The sequence below is a fragment of the Xyrauchen texanus genome, chromosome 6 (genome assembly GCF_025860055.1).
Source record: "Xyrauchen texanus isolate HMW12.3.18 chromosome 6, RBS_HiC_50CHRs, whole genome shotgun sequence".
Taxonomy (NCBI): Eukaryota; Metazoa; Chordata; class Actinopteri; order Cypriniformes; family Catostomidae; genus Xyrauchen; species Xyrauchen texanus.
In genome coordinates, this window is record NC_068281.1 from 50541307 (window position 1) to 50547023 (window position 5717).

Consider the following 5717-nt stretch of genomic DNA (forward strand, 5'->3'; position numbering starts at 1 on the left):
TTTCTGCATTTTTACATTTTCAAAAACATAATTTAGTATGATTTATAAGCTGTTTTCCTCATGGGGACCAACAAAATGTCCCCACAAGGTCAAACATTTCGGGTTTTACTATCCTTATGGGGACATTTGGTCCCCACAAAGTGATAAATACACGCTCACACACATACACACACACACACACACACACACACACACACACACACACACACACACACACACACTCACACCACACACACACCACACACACACACACACACACACACACACACACACACACACACACTCACACACACACACTACACACACACACACACACACACACACACACACACACACACACACACTGCAGGACGTTTGCTCGAGAATATCGGATATTTAGCTTCTGAAATGATCGGATAACATTGACTCAAATTTCGGATCGCCGTAATGAAATGATAATCAGATCAATACTCTATACAAACACTTCACAGTTTAAAAACGCTTTTAATCCATTAAACCGCAAATGGCACCAGATCATCAAGACATGATGCATTATTCTAGAAAACATATAAAAAAACATTTTATAAAGACAGCCCCTTTTATTGGCATGCCATAAAACCAGGTGAAGGATGGCATTATTCTCCCCCTTTTGACCAGTGGTGACACATGTTAGGTGTTTTGCTTTGCCCATTTGTTTCCCGGGGCTTTTAATCGCGCTCGCACTTGGAGCAAACTTTCGCACCTCTTTCTCCATGCGGTGACTTCATTCATCCTGATAAACCCTCTGCACTGCTGATGCGCTTTGATCGAGACTGTTAAAGAACAGCTAGTTTGAATGAAGAGCTAAAAACGCAACCGGAGATTATTTACACCAATTCCCATATTGATGATTTAAAACCAAATGTTCCCCAGTCGTTCCAGTGGGTTTCATGAACTGGTGCGAGTCATTCCAATTCGTTATTTGCACTCGTTTAAACAATACCTCCATCAGACATGTTGTTTTGGGGATTCGTTGGAAAAGTTTAGGTGAGGTTTATGTAAAAATAATCATTATCATAGAATGAAAATCCGTCGTTTTGAATGATGCGCAATAGCCTACATTACATTTATCTTCTAAATTATATATAAACGAATGGTTGGGACGTTTAATCTTCATCAAGTCATCAGTGTAGACCCAATTCTTTAGATAAAGTTTTCTATTTGGTGGCTGGCCGAGTGTTTAGCGCATTGACGTCTGGAGAAGTGTGTTTGGCTGGGGTGGGCTGGGACGTCCCAACACCTCTCATTTTTCTTCAACCTTGTGTGTGGCCGCTCGCTTTGCACGGCCCGACCTCCCATTGGACAGCTTAGATGTTATTGGGAGGAGTCTTCCTGGCAGCAAAAGGGGGAAAGAATTGAAGTGCGCAAAAGTTTTATGTGTAGTGACCGATGCCTAGTGTTCAGAAGTTTTCCAATGTGCGCTCCGACAGAAAGAGGTGGCAAGTACGCGAGTCTGATCAACCCCCTCTACAATAGTCGTCTTTCATAAATACACTGGCAGAACGCGGACGCTTGGGTCGACTGTCTTTACATTATTGTCAGAGGAGGCGCGTTTAAAGAGGACTGTTGTTCCCCAGCCCCGTTTGGAGAGAAGACATGCAGGCGCGCTATTCGGTCTCCAGCCCCAACTCACTGGGAGTTGTGCCCTACATCAGCAGCGACCAAAGCTATTACCGGGCTGCCGCCGGAGGGGGATACACCGGGATGCCAGCCCCCATGAGCATGTACTCTCACGCGGCCCACGACCAGTATCCCGCTAGCATGGCGAGGGCGTATGGACCGTACACGCCGCAGCCTCAGCCCAAGGATTTGGTCAAACCACCCTACAGCTACATTGCGCTCATCACCATGGCCATCCAGAACTCGCCGGACAAGAAAGTGACCCTTAACGGCATTTATCAGTTCATAATGGAGCGTTTTCCCTTCTACAGGGACAACAAACAGGGCTGGCAGAATAGTATTCGGCACAATCTCTCTCTAAACGAATGCTTTGTCAAGGTGCCCCGTGATGACAAAAAACCTGGTAAAGGTAGCTATTGGACCCTCGACCCGGACTCGTATAACATGTTTGAGAACGGCAGCTTTTTGAGGCGACGGCGACGTTTCAAAAAGAAGGACGCTCTAAAGGACAAGGAGGACAGACAGATTAAAGAGGCGCCGTCCCGCCAGCAGCAGGGCCGCGATCAGGAACAGTCCGTGCCGGGATCGCAGCCCGTGCGCATTCAGGACATTAAGACCGAGAACGGCACGTCTACGCCACCGCAGGCTGTTTCGCCCACGCTAAGCACCGTTCCCAAGATCGAGAGCCCCGACAGCAGCAGTATGTCGAGCGGGAGCCCGCACAGCATCCCGTCCGCCCGCTCTATCAGCCTGGACAGCGCCGGGGAGCCGCAACATCACCACCTCCACCAGCAGCAGCACGGCCAGACCCCTGCGCAGGGCTTCAGCGTAGATAACATCATGACGTCCCTCCGGGGCTCGCCTCAAGGCTCCGGCGAGCTCACCCCGTCTCTCGTTGCGTCCTCTCGGACAGGTATAACCCACACATTGTCCCTGAACTATTCCCCGAGTCAGACGTCCGTTTACAGCTCGCCCTGTAACCAGAACTCCATCTCGACTACCTCCAACGCCACCTATCATTGCAACATGCAGGCCATGAGCTTGTACGCCGGAGGAGAACGCTCGGGCCTCTTGGCGACCACCACCAGCAGCGTGGATGAAAGTTTGCCCGACTACTCGATCACGACCACCACGTCGCCCTTGGGCCACGGGAATCTCAGCTCGGCCCAGGAGGGCCACCATCCGCACCAAGGGCGCCTCGCCTCCTGGTACCTCAACCAGGCCGGAGACATCGGCCATCTGGGCGCGACGTACCCCGCGCAGCAGCAGAACTTTCATTCGGTTCGAGAGATGTTTGAATCGCAGAGAATCGGGATGAATAATTCACCGGTGAACGGGAATAGCAGCTGTCAAATGTCGTTTCCCCCGAGTCAGCCCATCTACCGCACGTCTGGGGCTTTTGTGTATGACTGCAGCAAGTTTTGACCAAAAAGTGTTTTTCGTTCTTGTCATTGATTTGACACACACCAGAACACAAACGCGAGTCAGACACACTTGATGCTGGTTTGTTTAAGGACTGTGTTACGTCCAATAACACGTAAGTCTTCTTCGTTTTTGTGAGCTATACGTTGAAATGCGTTAGACGTTTCTGGACTTGTTATTACGTGTAAATTGCATATAGTAATTTATTTCTAAAGTGTAGCCGAATATTATGGACCAAACACCAAAAAGTGTTTCTAAATTGAACTGCATTAATTGTCCAAAACTGTTCCATTGTAACAGGAACGGATCATGTGTAACGCCGTATTCTTTCAAATTCTGTCTTTTTCTTGGAAAAGTATTCTGAAGGAACTGCATTGTTTGTTTAATAAATGACCATGTTATTTGAGTTCATATTAGCCTGATTTCTTAAATTATTACAGAAGTATTTTATAGGGGAATAATGATGAATAGTATTATTGTTCCAGTTCTCTAAATTAGCGTCTTTAATACGGCACAGTTTACAGCGTTTACCCCGTGTCTCATTATTACCCTAATATACTTAATATGTCAAGTCATATATTAATTACTGATTAGTTTAATAAACTCTGTTTAAACACGTTAGTGTAGGCCTATTTATTTTTATTATTATTATTATTATTATTATTATTATTATTATTATTATTTAAAAACGACTGCGGGAGAAAAATGTCCCGCAGTGCAAATAACTCCAGAAGTATTAAAGATATCTTAAAATCCTTTTAGATACCGGTTTAGAACAAACTGTCCTTTTTGTATCTTAATTTCTAAGGCCCACTATGGTTCATTCCCAGAGATATGGGGCTCTAAATGTCACATTTTAGTAACTTCATCAGCTGAAATGTTTGATATATGACTACAAAATATTAAATGTCATGGATCAATTTTTACCGAGTAATGCATTATTTTGTAAAGGGGGTTCAAAATGGAACATATCAATATTTCATATTCATTCAATATTTCCGCTTTAGCTGCCGTGTTTAGTTTCCGACTTTTGGGGAAATTCACTCATTGGATATTTATGCGTTTTTTTCGGACACACAATATTTTGGTGTGCAGTAAAATACAACAAAAGTCAATCAGAATACAGCCGCATTATATTGTTATTATTATTATTATTATTATTATTATTATTATTTAGTAGTAATTATTATTAGGGAAAAAAAGATAATAATTATAATAATTACAGGAGCAGTTGGAGTAATACCTGTTAAATTGATTTGCCGGGTAAACTAAAATGTGCTTTGCATGGTAACAATTTTACCTGCTTTTTTTTAAATAATAGATGTCAAAATATCTATTTTTAAAACGACTTCAGGTAACAACTGCACATGTGATGTTGAAAACATGTTTTGCTATATGTTAATGAATAATCACATGTGTGACGTGGACTGTGTGTCATTGTTATGATCTGGGAGGACTTTGGGAACAGGTCATTGCAAATCAACTCTTGTTTTCAGTGCACGTGAGTTTACTTGCGCATTCCATCTTCGCTTTGTTAATATCATACCAGACATGCCAAAGATACTCCAGTGACCTCTAGAAGATCAAACACAGCAACATGAGGCCTCAGACACATCCTGCTTCCACTGTAAAACCCGTCATTTTGTCATTATTTCTACCTGATCTAACTCTAAAAAGAGTTGTAAAATAATGTATATTTGTCCTCAATAAAACCAGTTCATTTATGTTACTACATGAAGCACGTTTTAATTCAGTGTAAGAGGCGCGTCCTCAGAAAAGCAGCAAATTCAGATTTTAAATGAACAAACTTTCTGTGTACAATTCACTCAAAATAAATGCACAAATAAATCATTTAAAAAAAAAGTGCAATTTTGGTTTGGAAAAAATATACAACAATTGATCGGTCATTAAACAGTAAAAAAAAAAAAAACTTTAAACGGCTATATGGATATTTAAATGAGTATTTCTTTTTTAGAAGTGCTTTTTAATCTGTGCGTTTAAATCACATTAAACGATCAGATGATCAAAATGCGCAAGTAAAGCTGATGTTAGCTAATAATATGGAATGGACTATTTGGTATTTATTATTGTTGTTATTATTGTTTACTGCTGGGTTCTAGGCTTTAAGGGTGAATGCACACGTGTTTCATTGCACGAGCGGTTGATGGTGATTCCAGCGGTTCATTAATCGCTCAATTAACTCTCGCGCGTCAACAAAGCGTCTCAGATTCGCCTTTCTCTTTTACACAGAAGTAACTGTGTCCATTTCTCGTTCGGTTTTGCCATTTCATTCTTTTCATCTTGTTTGAAAATGTCTGTATTGTCAAAATGTTCACAATTTCCATATGCATTTCAGCATAACTATTTTTTATTTTGTTAATGTTAATTAATAAGAATGAATAGTTTGTTTTTCCTTTTTATATTGAATTCAATTATTTCTGAGAATTTTAGAGAATCGCTTTGTGTGCCCTCTTGCAACTGCTTACAAATATTAGTTCGGCTCATGCGCGACAGAATTTTGGCCTTCCATAGCACATTGTCTCCCCTCAAAAAGTTGTAATCATGCTCATAAAAGTCATTAGAGCCTTTCCCGAGTAATAAACAAACGTCGTGTTAAGCCCGAGATTGATGGCGCCCTCACAGAACGGGCCAGCTCA

The 5717-nt window shown here is 42.1% G+C and overlaps 1 pseudogene; it reads left to right on the plus strand.

Annotated features, from left to right (window-relative positions):
- Positions 1 to 1410: 1410 nt before the first annotated feature.
- LOC127644838 (forkhead box C1-A-like) lies at positions 1411 to 4765 on the plus strand (annotated as a pseudogene).
- Positions 4766 to 5717: the final 952 nt, after the last annotated feature.